This window comes from Rattus rattus, chromosome 6 (assembly GCF_011064425.1).
Source record: "Rattus rattus isolate New Zealand chromosome 6, Rrattus_CSIRO_v1, whole genome shotgun sequence".
NCBI classification, from domain to species: Eukaryota; Metazoa; Chordata; class Mammalia; order Rodentia; family Muridae; genus Rattus; species Rattus rattus.
In genome coordinates this window covers 54,400,463-54,417,820 of record NC_046159.1, presented here as the reverse complement: position 1 = coordinate 54,417,820, position 17,358 = coordinate 54,400,463, and the positions used below count along the sequence as shown (strand labels likewise).

Below are 17,358 nucleotides of genomic sequence, written 5' to 3'. Positions count from 1 at the left end.
ACTCATGTTTGTGTTAAGCTGCCCTTTGTGCAGGTCTTCTGGGTCTTTTCTCTTCTTACTGTGGCTATTTGAAACACAAAGCAGTCCCCTAAGTAATGCCTACAACACTCCAACTCTCACCTGGGCTGCCTAGAGAGTCTCCCTTCACCGTAGAAAATCCATTGAGCTCTATCTACGGAAGAACATAATTGCCAGCACTCTGCCTGGCACTCAGGCGGTATCCAATAAATATCTCTTGCATAAATGAATGTCAATTTACAAAGGCAATGAAAATATCTAATGAATGGAATCTATGGAACCAAATCAAATTATGAAACTGGTCAATTTCTTCTTTGAAGTCTCTGACTCCTGGTTCCGTGCCTTTAGTGAGCTGAGGCTTTGAAGGAAGAGCTTCTATGCCTGAGGCAGATCGTTTCTCTCTAAGCCTCAGTTTCCTCACTGATAAAAGGAAAGTGATGAGTTCTGCTTCATGGTGCTATTACGACGTGAAACTAAGGAAGGATCGGAAGAGCCAGCAGAGTAAAATATGCAAAGTTGTCACAGCCGCTCTGCAAATGGTGACTCTGCAAGTTAAGGTGGGAAATGCTGAGAATGAGTGCCATTCTACAGAGGGCATGCAGCTCAGGGAGAAAATGGGGGAGCTAAAGCAATGTGAACCTCTCTATATCCAATATCCTCCTTTCGGGTGAAGATCTAGCACTACGGACTTGCCATTCCGTTTTTATTCTGAGTTCATTTAGCTTTAAGATCACAGTCTTTATTTTAATGCACGCTGCATTTTAACAAGTAGGTCAAAGCCATTTTATACTTGCAATATGATTACCATAGTAATCGCTGTATTTTATAGCCTGCAAAATGCTCCCAGGGAGACCAACAGGGACAGCTACAGTTTGTAACAAAAATAATAATTTCAGCTCTGCAGAATAAGCTCCTCTTAAAAACTCTCCTGTTGCAAGTATTAATTTTTGAGGCTCCCACAATATTTGGAAACAGCAACACTAATGACTAACCGAAGGCATACTCAAGAGCAGTTAATTTCAGGGGCTTTATGTTTAGAGCCATGATAACAATAATACTGACAATAACAATAGTGGCTAATGCTTATACAGTGTTTGAAGGAGAAGGTCTGCAAAATGCTTTGTGCAGGTCCCCTTCTTGCACTTAAGTTCCTCAGTGGTCCCTTCTCAGGGTGAGTGCATTTGTCTCTATGACTTGCTCTGACCAATAGGTGTTGGCAAATGTGCCAGCAACAGAGGCTTGTAAGGACATTCTGAATTTGAGCATTGTTGTCTTGTACTGAGGCTAATGTTGTGGCTATAGCCACATGCTCGACCTGTCATCCCATAACACAAATGAGCAAAGTCACCCTCGACTATCAATCTCCAGCCAAAGCAGCCTAGGACGGTTTAATCAAAATCATCAACTAAATTTCCGGGGTGTTTTGTTATGCAGCGTCAGCTAACTGATCCAGTATTTACATTGTGTTTGATATCCTTTAAAGAATTTTTCATAAACTAACCTATTGATTCTTGTATAATATTTCTTTGGGAATAATGTTATCATTTAGCACAAAAAATGGGAGAATTCAAATACACAGAGATCTGGTAATTTTTGCCCAAAGTTATATGGCTACAATGTAACAGAACCAGACTTTGAGTCCAGGAAGTCCTAGTTCTAGAGTACTGATTTTAAACCAGACCACACTGGCTCTCTGTGGCATTTACTTTTGTCTCAGGAACATTTATTTTGAGGAGTAAGGAGATTGCTTGTCATGCAAGTATAAAAACTTTAGGTGGAATCCCTGAGACATATATAAAGTTGGGCAAAGGAGTGCATGTGTCTAAGCCCAATGCTCCTGTGGCCAGATGGGATGTACGACAAGAGTATCCCTGTAACCTCATTGGTCACTTAGTCTGTCACACATCGTGGTGGAGAACAATGGGATCTTGCCTCAAACAAAGCAGGAAGTAAGGAACCAATACTCAGGGCTGCCCTATTACTTCTACATCCTCCCCACAGCACATTCATGCCTGCATACCTCTACACCCTTCATTTTCCATAAAGTTATGAAAACATTATGTAATATGAACAATTGTTCCAATTATCGAAACCACAAAATATTATTTCCCAAAAGAAATCTCAAAAAAAAAAATACTACCCCAAAAGCACATCAAAACATTCCCAATCATCCATACACCAAATTCCACTTAAAGATTCTATTATATATCTCTTTTAGAATGAGCTTTGCAAATATAAGATGAAAAATAATCTCCAACTGTATTTCATTAAGTTAAAAAGTTTATGAAATTCCTTGAGCTATCATATATTTCATTTTAATTAACTCACAAAAGCAACACAAGGTTTTAAAATTCCATGTACATTGTATGCAAAATAGAAACCCTGCTCTCCTCCCGTCACCTTTACTTCATGACTGTAACGAACTATCAATAATCTAACGTGTGTCACCTTATGTTTGCCCTTTAATTATGCACACGCTGCTAAAGGTCTATCCAAATGCCCTGCTTAAGAAATTAATGTCAGAAAAATACCAGTTGACTAAACTTAACAGCATAGTTCAATATCCTTGTTATTAAAAAGAATACTGTATAAAAGCCTTTAAGGTTATTATAGTCAAATACCTATACTAATTGTATCATAATTCTCAAAAGTGACAATTATTCCTTCATTTGTTTGAGATGAACAAAAATGTCAAGTGATACAACACATTTACAGAAGCCAATTTTGTAGCTCTTTGAGGCCTAAAATAGAATCCTCATTATTCTTATTTATTTAATTCTTATGTATGGTAAAAGCTTTACAGTATTTTTCAAAACTAAACCCAAATGCTCAAAATGGCCATGCTAGATGAAAAGTAATATTTTTAAGACCGTGAACAACAAAACAGCAAGAACCGAAAGCCCAGCCCTTGCTCAAGTACAGCAGTGAGACACCAGGTAGTGCAGCCACATAGGACAAACTCCCTAAGGAGGACAGTGCTAACAATCACACAGTGTAGAGACCATGGAACACCAACAGGTCTTACAGATACAAAGTGAACAAAATACAATGAAGTCCAGAGAATAGACAAGTTAAAAAACATTTCACAGTTGTCAAGGGTTCCTCCTTCTGTCAAGTCTAATTGGAACCCATATGATGAGATTTCACTGTGTTTGTTCATTCATTAAATGCTCCTGTGTCATAGTGCTAAAAGTCATGGGGCATATCCTGTGTCTGATAGGATATACCTCTTTCTCCATGGGCTCAACAATCAATAGGCACGCATGAGCAGTGACACAGTAGAGTGATGTCTTAGAGAAGGAGGCTATCCACAGATATTTTTCTTTTCCAACAATGAATTGGGTGTGGTTCACACCTATAATTCTAATACTTAGGGAGGAGGCAAGCTGGGGGGGCGGTCATGAGGCTCAAGACTATCCTGGGCTATATAATGAAAATTCTGTATCAAACAATGACAACAAAAAAGGCAAACGTAAAATGAAAAAAAAAATCTATCAATGATTCAAAAGTTTCTTTTGTATAAAAAGTGATTATTTAAAATCTTGTCAAAATGTTTTAGGAAAGATGGGGTGAGGTCTGCAAGTCTGAATTCCTACCTAGATCTTAAATGATACCAAGGTTGATGCTCTGGGGACTTTTGGAAGAGACTGGTCTAAGCCCACAAGATCTTTTGGGTTAACAGATAAGCTGTTTGGCACATCTTATATATCCCAGATATCTCTACCAGTTGACAATTAAAAAAAAAAAAACACATACACACACACACACACACACACACACACACACACACACACACACACACACACACACACCCAAAGAGGAGAGGGAGAGGGAGAGGGAGAGAAGAACTTAGAGGTCTCTTAAGAAATTTAAAATGAGCCACTCCAGGCCCTAAATCCTATGTAGGTCCAGTCAGGCAGAGGCCTGTGATCTTCACTTACAACCACTGCTCCTGTGAGCAGTTCTTTTCCCTCTTCAACACTCGCCTCCACTTCAGGCACATGCCTGTGACTCTGGACCTAGAGAGCTTGAAAGAGTCAAGAACTTAAGAATCCACAACCACCCAACATTTCCCCCAGGGGATCCTGCTTGCCTGACAGCCATTGGTGCCTTTTGTTTGTACCAAGAAAGAACCTACATCCTCACAGGTAAACAGCTTTGGTCTCTGCTGCCAAGTTCCCTTGGTTAGCAAATGCCAATCAGTCAAGGGGGCATTCTAGTCTACCCCAGTGAAGAGATAACGGACACTCATGCAAGGACGTGCAATGTGGAGAGGGTATGTTTGCGCTCTCACAGGGTGTTCAATGCCAGTCTCAGTGCAGCCCAGGAAGCACAGACAGACATCAGCACCTGAAAGCATCTGGAATCAGTTCTCAAATGAAAATCTTGGCCAGAAGTGGGGGAGGGCTCCACCTGGACAGAACGTGTTCGTTGGCAAATGCGTGCGTGGGCACAGGCAGACAGAACGCACATCTTTTTACTGTGCAGTATTAGAGTGCGCCAGCACGCGACTATTTTTACATTTGGATGATGTCTGTGTGGATGACAGAGAAATCTTCGACTTCACAGCTCAGGTTTCTAGAATTGCCAAAAGCCCTCACAATGTATTCCTGCCATCGGCAGATCAACACGCAGCCAAACAGACTGATAAACATTTTAGTATCAATTGAAAAAATTACTTACTTCCGTTTCTCGTGACCAAATTGTCTGTTACTTCCTATGGTGAGAGACCTATTATTACTTTTGAGGATGACTGTAACCAAGTAATGATGTATAACTAGAATTATGGGTCTTAAAGAAAAGAAAAACTGGCTTGGTCCCTTCTATTTATAACATCTCATTGGTCGTTACTTTTCTTTTATATGGCCGTCTTTTCTGAGCCTTTCTGAAATTTACATCTATCTCTACCGGTCACTGCTGAGTTAGGAGACTGGGACTTGGTACGCCCAGTAAGTAGTCTGAGATAGAGGAAGAAAGTTAAACACACATGAAGCAGGGGCGGAGAATAAACACCTAGAACCCTGAGATGAATGCTGGTGCTTAGAAGACATGCGTGCTAATCGTATACATGTGATCATATCAGAGAAAGACATGATCATTTTGGCGGTAAGAAGAGGAAACCCTATATCCCTATACCCCTGACAGAAAGTTGAGAAGCACTAGACTAACATGCAGTTGCTATGCTTGTTGACTTAGTAGCATTTAAATCTCAATTTCCATAATTTTCCAGTTTAATCAAAACCTCGGAATACTGATAAGTGTATTTCAAGTGGAGGCACAGAGATGAGACAAACCACGGCAATTTGGGGGGGGAAGACAATCACGTTTAGTATTTATAATACCACTAACAGGCTCTATTTCTGGAAGCCCAAAGCATAAATGACTAAAAACTTTCATTATAAACCACAAAATAAATGATGGCTAGCAGAGAAAGCCTGGCTGGTATGGGGTGTCTGACTGTGAATTCTACACAAAACCCTGATGTCTTGGTGGTAAGCAATGATATGCTATTCTCTTGAAAATATTTAGCTCACAAAGCTATGTACCAACCAAACGAGTTTAAATACTAAGAAAACAAGTGCAGACAGTGCGCACACGAACTTCATAGTCCAGTCCCAGACAGCCTCTAAAGCAGACACTCAAGGGATACATTTATCCAAGGGTCCAAACTGAAGTGAGGCTTTTTATACAAAAGTCTTTAGAATTAATTATATCGATAGAGTCCAAGATGTGCTTATTATACTTTTCAACTAATAAAACTCAGGCAAAAATCTAAGTACCCAGTGTCCCTTTTTCACAGCAATTATGAGAAGCATCTATGAACAAGTTGGATTCAAAAGAGGAGGACTAAGGATAGCACTGAACAACCACGAAGGGGTCAGCCACCAAAATCTAGCTCCTAGTAAGGAGTGTCTTGTGTGTTTCTCACTGAACCCAAACCGTGGTGATGTATTCTTTTCTTCCAGATGAAGGCATCGGACTGTGATCCAGACAGCCTCATTCAGCTGCCGCCTTACTGTTTCCCTCTATGACTGAGCCTGCCAAAGAGCCTACATACGTGACATTTAACTGTCATGGTAGGTAGCCTTTAGTCGCAAAGCAGTTAATGACCTGGGCTAACCTTACAGTCACAAAGTCTAAGCTATAAATGCATATCAATCAAGATACTTAAGATTAACCTGGCATCATTTTAATACTGTAAGAGTTGTTGCCCCAAGAGATAGCAATCTACCTTCCCTTCTTCCTCCCTCTTTCCCCATCTCTTTCCTTCCTTCCCTAACCCCCTTCTTTCCTCTTTGTTCTCTCCTCACCCTCACAAACATGCTGCTTTCCAATAACTGCAAAAGGTCAGTTACCAGGCAAGACATTTAGATACCATAAAAAAAAGCAAACCTCATGTAGTGAACACAGAGTAAGCGGGAGGATTATTGTGGGTTAATGTCTGTGAAACTTAAGTGATAGGCTCCCCAGCTTTAAATTTATGTTGTCCATGGCATACAAACTGTGAACATGGTTAGGACAACCCAAAAGCATGAAAGGGAATAATTTAGTCTGTGCCTCACAGAGAGACTCTGAAATCACAAAAGCTCAACTGGTTGCCAAGGCACTGCCTGAAGGCGTTGGAGTGTAAGCATTTCCTTACCAGGTCAGCACATTTCAACTTTGGTAAGAGTTGCAATGAAATAAAGAGATATTTAGAAGAAACGAACCCACATAACCCCCTTTAACTGTTTGTGATTTTGAGACATGTAAATATTGGGTAAATTGTTTTAATGTTTAGGAAAATCCATCCTGTTTGAATAACACATTGTTCCTGTAATTCTAATTGAAAACAGTTAACTAGTAGTTGCTACAGACTTTTTTTTTTTTAATGAAACTTAACAGTTTTAGGATGCTTTAAATCACACTTTAGTTATACACTTAATTCATTAAAAATATAAGAATTATTAAAGGGGCGTGGTGGTTTGAGTATGCTTGACGCATTGGAAGTGGCACTATAAGGTGGTGTGACCTTGTTACTGTTGGGGTGGGCCTTGAAGTCCTATGCTCGGGATCTGTCCAGTGTGAAAGAGACTCTCTTCCTGGCTGCCTTTGGATCAAGATGTAGAACTCTCAGCTCCTTCAACACCATGTCTGCCTGTAATCTGCCATGCTTCCCACCATGATGATAATGGTCTGAACCTCTGAAAGTGTAAGCCAGCCACAATTAAATGTATTAGATAGAAGATTGGTCTTGGCCATGGTGTTTCTTCATAGCAATAAAACCCAAACTAAGACAAGGGGGAAGGAAAAGGTAATTCCTTGGGGGAAGAGGAGAAAGCCAAGTGATGTCTTAATTCTATCAGAGCAATGGAAACCCAGCTGTGGTCAAAACCAGCTTAGGGGTGATGTCACCTTACAGTTTAGTTCACCATGAAGAAAAGTCAGGGGAGGAACTCAAGGCAAGAATCGGAGGCAAGACCTGAAGCAGAGACAATGATGAAATACCACTTACTGGTTTGCTCCTCCTAGAGCTTGCTCAGCCTGCTCTCTTAATCAGCCCAGGATCACCTGTCCAAGGGTGGGACCACCCACAGTGGGCTGCTCCCACCTACATCAATAATTAACTAAGAAAGTTCCCGACAGACTTGCCTATATGCCAATCTGACTAGGCATTTTCTCAACTGGGAGTCCTCTTCCCAGACAGCTCTCAGTTGTGTCATTCATAAACCAACCAGGAGAAAGGACCTTAAAAATACTTTGAGCTCATAAATATATCTTAAAATATAAACTGTTTAGTAATTTCCATTTCTAATCGAGGACCAAAGATTTATAAAGATGTCGGAATGGCAAGAACCTGACACAACTTGAGGAAGAAAACAGTGTTGGTGATAGCCTGTAATGCCCGCTGGTCTATGGGATCCCATAGGTCCACAACTCACCAATTTCAGGTACTGGGACATTTATTTGCTAGTATGTGGTGTGTGGTTGGCGCACTATCCAACCTGCTGTAGAGTAGATCCATTAAACTCTTTTTACACATTTACGTTTGTAGGAAGCTTCTGTGGTAGCAGGGTTTCCATGTAACTTTTTCAGTAGTCCTTTATGTTCATTGTCCCTCCCATCCTCTTCCCTCAGCCTGTCCCCTAACCCCACTTCAGTTCATCCCTTTTTGTCCCCTTATTTTCCTTCAGCTCTATATCACTATGTTTCATCTCCCCTCCCTGAGTCCACCCCTTACTAATCTCCTGGGCTCTGTGGGTATAGGTTAAATAAGCATGTATAGGCTATAGGCTGCTCCCCAAAGTGTCAGGATACAAAATTAACATACAAAAGTCAGCAGCCTTCCTATACACCAATATAGTGTATATATTGCCCTATATATCAGACAGACTGAGAAAGAAATCAGGGAACAAACGCCATTCACACTTAATACAAAGTTAGCCATAATAACCCCATGTTGGAGTGAACTAGATGAAGCAGGTGAAAGACTGCGGCAGTGAAAACTTTACGACACTCAAGACTCAGAAAAAGACCTGAAAAATGGAAAAATCTCTCACATCCATAGATTAAAAGAACTGATACTGTGAAATGGCCATCCTACCAAAAGCAGTCTACAGATTCAATGCAATCTTCATCAGAATTCCAATGTAATTCATCCTAGAAACAGAAAGAAATTCCTAAAATTCAGAGGAAGACACAAAAGACTCCAATAACCAAAGTAATGTTCAGCATAAACAATGACACTTGATTGAAGTTCTACTGCAGAGCCTCAGCAACAGCAGGATACTGGTATAGAAGAGGGACACATACACTGATGGGATGGGATAGAGAACACGGACATACACCAGTTCAGCTAAGGCCGGTGATTTACTTTTGACAAAGATGCCAAAAACAAACATTGGAGAAAAGGCAGCCTCTTCACCAAACAGTGCTGGGAAAACTGGACATTTACATGTAAGAAATGAAATAGATGTGTATCTCATACCCGGTATACAAGTCAGTTGAACAAAGGAAAACTACTTCATACATACATATACGTGTGTGTGTATGTGTGTAAAATATTAGTATATATTATATACTGTATATAGTATATATCAATGTATACTTTAGTATATTAATGAATCAGGATGCCTCAAAAGCTGAAGAATTCCTAGGCCAACTACTACACAGTGATTAAACATGTTGGACAGCAGTTCTGGGAGGGAATGGCTTCTCCTCAGACAAGCCCAGGCTTGCCCAGGAAGCACCTCATTTATTGCTCAACTGTGAGGAAAGGCTGTTTCAAAATCTCTCTTTCCACCAGACATTACCACACAAATTTGAATACTATGTTTAGGATAAACAGTTACTGTATTGTTTTCTCCTGGCTCCCTTTCCTGCATCAAGGAGGGAAGAGGCCACCGAAACTTGGTGTGCTGACTTACTAACGGAGGTGGAGGACCTGACTTTGAGAAGGTGAAAGAAAGAAGGAACTCGAGAAAACATGGAGGAAGTGAAGACTGATGGTATCCAGGCCCCACATGGATTGAGTGGTTCTCTTCCTAATGCTGCGACCCACTGACACACTTCCTCAAGCTGTGGTGATCCCACCATAAAATTACTTTTGTTGCCGTAATTCTTTATAGCTGTAATTTTACTACCATCATGCAAATATCTGATATGCAAGATGTCTGATATGCCAGCCCTGTGAAGGGGTTGAGACCAGAGGTTGAGAACCTCTGAATTAGCATAATGTCCAAGATGCCATGCAGTCAAGCCTGCACAAGAATGGTCTTCCCTTTAATTTTGTCACAGGGTCGTGAAGAAAGTGCCAACATAGGATAAAGGACTGAAGGTACAGTGAGGAGAAAGAGATGGAATTTAGATTTGAACTGGACCTTTGGACACCAGAGTCTGACACCCTGTACCCCTCAGTATTTCATCAATGATATCCCCTAGTTTTCTCAGAACTGCAGGCTCTACCCATCGCCACTGTGGCATTCGAAAGCAGTTAGGGATGGCATCTGAACTGGGGGAGGGTTGACCAATGTCCTTTCAAACTACTTGCTGAAGACACCAAAGAGATCTTTTCAGAATCCAGGTATATTCACCTCAATATGTTTCGTTGTTTGTTGCCCCTCAACAGATTGGTGCTCTTTATGAAGTGAGTCTTCTGTGATCTACAGAGCTGTTCATGCTTTGCCAAGTCCAAACTCTGAAGCCTCACCCCACTACTTGTGCCACCGTATGAAAAGTCCGTGGTCCCACCTGCCACTTGTTGTAGCACATGCTCCTCTACTGTATGGAACGCCACATGCCTCTAGTCTTGCCTGTCCTCATTGTGGACTCAAGCCTATGTATTGTCTCTTCCTGGTCTGAAGCCAGTTCCTGCATGAAAGGTCACAATGGAACCAGGCTTAATTTCTCTCCTAACCCTCATAAACATAGCCACTAGCAAATAAGAGGGAAGCCGTGTCATCCCCTTGTATTTGCTACTGTAGTCCCAAGCCTGGCCCATGTTGGGTGTTCCATAAATGCTTGATTAATATAGTTGAATAGTCCCTCGACCAAAAATGGCTGCTTCGAATATGGGGGCTCTGTGGATAGCATGCACTGAAGGAAGGCGATTACATGCATGTTTTGTGTATGTACATGCATGTTTTATGTGTGCTGATGCATTTGTGTATGAAGGTGCATATGCATACAACAGAGGACAACTGTGGGTATCTTTTCTCAAGTGCTCTACACTTTGATTTCTGAGCAGGGCTGCTCACCAGCCTGGGACTCACCAAGTAGGTTATACTGGCTACCAGTGAGCACCAAAGATCCATTTGTCTCTGTTTTCCTGGCACTGAGATTACAAGCACTTGCTACCACACTTTGGTATTTTTATATTTATTGTACTGTTTTTGATTTCATGTGTGAGTACTGAGTTTACATAATTTATATACCATCCCTCACCCCTTCTAATTCTCCTGTGTATCATTCATTTTTTCTCAAACCCATTACCTCTTCTTTTGTAATTATTGTTACACACACACACACACACACACACACACACACACACACACACACACACCTGCCGAACCCATTTAGTGTTGCTCATATGTACATGTGTTTAGGGATGAACACTTGGTACTGGATAACCTATCAGGGGGCTCATCCCTAACTAGGACTAATTTTTCCCTTTCAGCAGTCATTGATTGCCTGTAGCTCTTCATTTAGGGGTGTGGCCTTGTGAGATTTCCCTTAATCACATTGGAAAGTCAGAGTGTTAACTGGTATTGTCATTGTGCCAGCCTTGCTTAGGCAGCCATGTTGTTGAGCTTTCACAAGTCCAGCTCCCAGCCATACACAGAAGACGGCTACCTCACAGCAGACATCTTACAATTCTTCCATGATGCTCTCTAAGCCTGAGGGGTAGGGGTTGTGGTTTGTATTTACCAACAGGGTTTTGGACACTCACCAATCAGTTACTCTCGGTCTTTTGACCAGTTGCGGATTCCTGTAGTGACCTCTGCCTGCTGCAAAAGAAGCTTCTTTGATGAGAGTGAGGGCTGCACTTACCTGTGGGCATCGTAGGTATTTAGAGTGTGGTTGGGAGTTATGCTGGTTTGGGAAAGTGGCCGTAGCAGAGTTTCCTTCAGGGTCTATGACCTTCCCAGCTACAGATAGTAGGCTCAACTTTACAGTACTAGGTTTACAGAAGAAGGCATAAATTCCTTTAGATAGAGTAGGCCTTAAGTCCAACTAGATAGCTGTCCATTATCCCGGACACTACCAAGTGCCACTACTGCACCCTTGGGGATGTCTTGCCACGCTGGCCATTGCTGAGGTTTCCAGGCCTTACTGCTGGGTAGGATTATTGTTGTATTTCTCCTCTGGCAGCTTTCACAGCACCTTCAGACAGTATGAGAACTGGTCCTCAGGGAGGAGGCTTCCAGGTCACTTCCAGCTTGTTTCTTCAAGTCCTGTATCTAAACTGTGTGGTGTCTTTCACAATAGCCTCAAGTTCTGGATGGCACCCAAGGGTGAGCTCAACAGCCTACATTGATTTGAAAGTCTCTTGGACTCTTCTGACCAACAGTTCAAAAGGAAGTTTCTAGACACTAGGATTTACATGGGAAAGTCTATGGTTTGTGGGGAAGCAGTATCACTCCAAGTGGCATAAAGTCACTTAAATTACTTATATATGAATACATATATACTTTATATATTACATACGTATTTTTAGGTAAATATAAAAATTTTCAATGGCTTTCCTGATCAATTTTAGTGTTCTTTATCCATCTTCCCTGCTTCCCAGATAAAGTTCCTCTCCTCCTGTTTTTCCTTTTCATAGCACCTGTCCTGCTCTCCACCTCTCTCCATCTCTTTCTACTCCCTCCCCTTTCACTTTTCTGGTTTCTACAAGTACTCAAAGTAATATGCTCATCTAAAGAGTCAGCACTAAGGTCTATGGAAATCAATATGGAGGAATTCTCAAAAAGGTAAAGTAGATCTACCATATAACCGGGCTATACCACTGTTTGCTGTTTATCTGAGGAATTCAACATCCTACTCAATGGACACTTGCCCGTCCATATTTATTGCCAATCTAGCCACAATAGCTATGAAATGGAAACAACCTAAATGTCACACAATAGAATTTATTCATCCATAATAAAAAGTGAAATTATAAACTTTGCATGTAAACGGGTGAAATTTGAGCATATTATACAGACTGATATAATCCAGACCCAGAAAGACAAATGCCACAACACTCTCTTTTATTTGTGGATCCTTGATGTTCTAATGTTGCATGGGTTCTGGTGGTAAGAATCAGGTCCTTATGCTTAGAAGGCAGTGTTGCACTGATTGAGCCGTCTACCCATTCCACGTGCATGGTTTATGGCGCTGAATGGACTCTGTTCAAATTCGAACAGTGAAACTTAATAGCTATGCGATTTTGGATAAAAATACCTGAACTCTCTTTAATTTTCTCACTTGCAAAGTAAAAAAAGAAGTATCTACTCTCAGGGAATCTTTATCTGTAAAGAATATATGATATGACTTTACAGATTTAATTTTTTGTTATGGCCAAATTATAAACACTGGTCTTTTCCACCATATGCTATATTTACTGCCAGTGACCCTTAAGGATTTTCTGTTATCATCATCATCATCATCATCATCATCATCATCATCATCATCATCATCATCATCACTGATTGTGATGGTATTTTTATTTTTAAATAATAGCAAGGGCCAGCCAGGGGTTAGCTCCCCCCAAATCTCAACAGAGACGACCATGACAACCACATTAGTGGCTGGAGAATTCGATTCTTCATTCTATAGATTCTTTTTTTTTTCTTTTTTTTTTTTCTCTCGGGAGCTGAGGACCGAACCCAGGGCCTTGTGCTTGCTAGGCAAGTGCTCTACCACTGAGCTAAATCCCCAACCCCCATTCTATAGATCCTTATGTATGACCAAGGCCTCTTTCAGAAAACTTCAGTTAGGTCACACAAAATCAACCACCTCTGATGTTCCTGGTGACAACACAGCTCACTTCATCAACTGTTCACCCTCTAGAGCCGAAGGGAAACAAACCTACAGCGGCCATCAGAACCCTGGCCAGCAGACTCAGCAGAGACTGGACTTGTCTGCACTGGTAATTACAAGCTGCCTCTCTGGAAAGTCAGATTCACCTCGTGGATCTTTTCCATCCACAGTCTTAGGAAATAGAAGTTGAAGTTTCATTTAATCTTTTCTTCACTCAGCAGACAGTTCCTAAGAGCATCTCAGGTGCCAGGGTTAGAGATTAGCAGCGGCCGTCTGTTCTGCGAGCCCCAGCGGCTGCTCAGATTTCAATGAACAGCTTTTACTAATCTCCTGGACGTGTACAAGGATTCATCACGTTATTAGAGGGCTGCTCTGGTTCGCTGATAGCATATTTCAGAGAAACACAAATGAGGCCATTTCCTTCTCCCATTCATGCACAGAATCATTCCTAAAGGTCCATTCTGTTTTCCAAGCATGACTGCAGGTCGAATTCCATTATGAAAAAGTCCTAATACACACGTAGGCCTGGGATTTCATGGCTGTGATGAGCAGGCCATTGTTTGTTTGAGATCTGGAAGTCCGATTTTTACTCCAAGGTTTTGCTGTGTTGCTATTTGGTTGCTGTAATGGGAGCTGACCTATAAGTTAGTTAACTGAGAACTACCAAAGGGTCAGCTTTCTTTCCTGAATCCTATTGCCAGAGGATACTGGCACAGAACAGGCTCTCTCCTAATGAGGCAATTTGTTTATATGCTCCTTGTCAGAAGGCAGGGTGAGTAATAAACTGAGCATAAAGGTAAGGGGGAAAGGAAAGGAAAGGAAAGGTCATCAAGAGAGGATAATTTCTGCCAACGTTTATGCAATGAAAAACTGGAAACTTGTGTGTCTGTGTGTAAATGTGTACATGTGCAAGTGGTTGCATAAAGGTGTGCTTGTGTGGGCCAGAACTTTATGTCTGACATCACCCTATACCTTGTCTTTTCAGATAGGTTCTCTCGTTGAATCTGATGCTCACCAATTTGGCAAGAATAGGTGGTCAACACGGCCCAGGAACCCTCCTGTTTCTATCTCCTAATACTTGGATTACAGGATACTGTGCAATGTCCCATTCTTTATATGTACTGTGGATCTGAACTGGGATCTTCCTGGTCCTATTTATAGCTTTTTTTTGGGGGGGGGCAGTCAAATCATGTGTTTATTGAGTGCCTGTTATGTGCTAAATATTGTTCAGGGGACGTGGGACCCAGCAGAGGGCACGGGGAGTCCTGCCCTCGTGGAGCGTACAGTCTATTGCACTGCTGTGACCTTGGGCAAGTCACTGCACCCCTCGATCGGCCCAGCAGACAGAGCTGGGCTGGTGTAGATGCTGACCAGGACAGCGCCCTGACCTACCACCCCAGACAGCAGAGAGGGCTGCAGGTTCATCTTTAATAATCAAGTACACAGGGGAGGAGGGAGAGGAAGGGGGCTATACGAGCTGCTGCTGCTGCTGCTTGGTGGCGGCCTTGTTGGCCAGGTCCTTGGCCTTCTCTGTAGCTGCCAGTGCGGTCTCCTTTGCTTTCTCTTTGGCCTCCTTGGCTGTCTCAACAAGTGTTTTTGAAGGGGCCTCACCTTGTAGCTTGGCCAGGATGTATTCAAAGCCCTTCATTGTCTTGGTCACATTGCTTTTGAACCGGGCAAGACCAAATTCCTGGACAGCTCTGGAGACACCAAATAAGCTAGAGGAGACCCAGGCCTCCCGACGGATTTCGGTCCAGCCGCTATTGTCAGAGTTCACACAGTAAACACATGGTTCCTCCACCACCATCAGCCGGGCGTGGTTGATGTTCCAAGTGAAGGTGGTCATGGTCTGATTCTGTGGGTCCACAATCGAGTCCTCCAGGATGTACACCGAGTGAGCAACGTTGGCGGGAAACAGTCGCTCTGCCCAACGTGGCATCCTGTTGGTCTTGGTCAGGAGTCTCCGGGACAGAAGCTTCTGGTCAGGGGTCACCTCCCGGTGCACTGTCTTCGGTTAAGACATGTTTGCTATAGGGATTCGGGTACCGTTGCCAGAAGGCAGCGAACACTTGGTCCCAGGAACATCGGAGCACGCTCTGGCCCAGGAAATACTTCACCATCGTCCCAACCCGGGCGGGCTCAGCACCCGTGCAGCATCAGGGTGAAGAGCCCGGGGATGGGGGGCAGGTGGCAAGGCGCACGCCGGCCAGGCTCGCAGCTCAATCACCGCGGCGCCGCGCCCAGGTCCCTGTCGCCACCGCCATGAGAGGCTATAGCTATTTATAGCTTTTTAAACTGTTTAATTTTAGGAGTGGCAGTCATTGATTGTTAGGAATTGAACCCAAGGCCTTATGTTAAACATACACTCTAAATGTATGTAAATGCATGACTGACTGACTGACTGATCTATACCTCTAGCCCTATTGGGGGTGGCAGCTGTTGTAAAGGGCTAGGTATAATGGTCTAATAACACCAATAGTCCTTGAACTTGAAAACAGAAGCAGGGGATTATGAATTCTAGGCCAGCCTAAGGGTACATAGCAAGAAAGCAAGAACCTTATCTTTTAAAAATGTCTTATATAAAACAGCTTCACAATGAGATTTTTTTTTTTTTTTGAAGGGGAGGTTGTAAGGGCAGAGAATAAATATGAAGGGATGAGGAGATGAGTGGGATTGGGGTGCATGAGGTGAAATTCACAAAAGGTCAATAAGAAATTAAATAATAACATCAACAACAACAACGACGACGACAAGTAAAATGCGTTATAAACACTGAAGTTCTACAACTGTGTAACCTTCATTGAATAGCCAGAAGAATATGGGTGATAGAATTCTAGTAGCTAAGTCCCTTGGATAACACTACTTTATAGAGTCTGGCATCCTTCTCAAGCTTATTTTAAGAAAAACCATAGTCACGAGAAATAGCTGAAACTCCAGGCTTTCAGTCCAAAAAAAGTTTTGGCCATTCGGGCTGTTAACTGGTACAGATATCTTAAGTTTAAATAAAATAAATACATCCAGTCACTAATCTGCAACATGTCCAGAAACTATGCATGCCTTACAATTAGCCTCCAATGCTTTAAACATAAAGATATTTCAACTAAAAGATGTCAAGAGAGATGAAGAGATGGGTCAGTACTCAGTTTAGTGTACTTTCTGTTCTTCCAAAGGATCTGAGTTCAGTTCCCAGCCCCTATGTAGGGTAGCTTATAACTCCACTTCTAAGGGATCTGATGCCCTCTTCTGGCCTCCTCTGGCAACTGCATACAGGAGGGCACATTCATTCATGCAGATTCACAGACAAAAATAAATCTAATTTTTTTTTAAAAGATGTCAAAAAGGTACAGAAAATTTTGTTTTAAAATTACACTCTTTCTACTTTTCAGTCTCTCTATCAATAAAGGCTTTTGAAAATAAAGAAGGACCAAGAATAAAGTATAAAGGAAATTATCCCCAACACTCACATTAAAAAGAATAATAAGGTCTCAAGAATTAAAACACACACACACACACACAGAGACACACACATGCACACGCACACACACACACACACAATGCTACCTTAGTTGTCCAGACTTTTCAGCAAGTGAGTCTGCTGAATAGATTGGTCTGATCACCTGACTTACATATACAAAGGTACATGTCTAATAACCTATCTGGACCACAGTCAGTAGCCAAGAATGACAGATGAACTCAATATTCTTCAGGAATAAATCACAATGCATCGCTACAAAGAGAACTAAAAGAAAAATGACTCTCTGTTCACGATGTGTGGAGCATTGGCTACCAATGTCCACAAATGACCTTGAGTAAGTAGGAAAGAATAAATCAACCCTT

At 42.0% G+C, this 17,358-nt stretch overlaps 1 protein-coding gene and 1 pseudogene across 2 annotated transcripts in view; both read right to left on the bottom strand.

Moving 5' to 3' along the window:
- The window catches only part of Prickle2 (prickle planar cell polarity protein 2), a 336,133-nt gene that overhangs the window by 174,486 nt on the left and 144,289 nt on the right, over positions 1-17,358 (bottom strand). The gene's annotated exons all lie outside the window — the stretch shown is intronic.
- Positions 14,936-15,659, bottom strand: LOC116903487 (annotated as a pseudogene).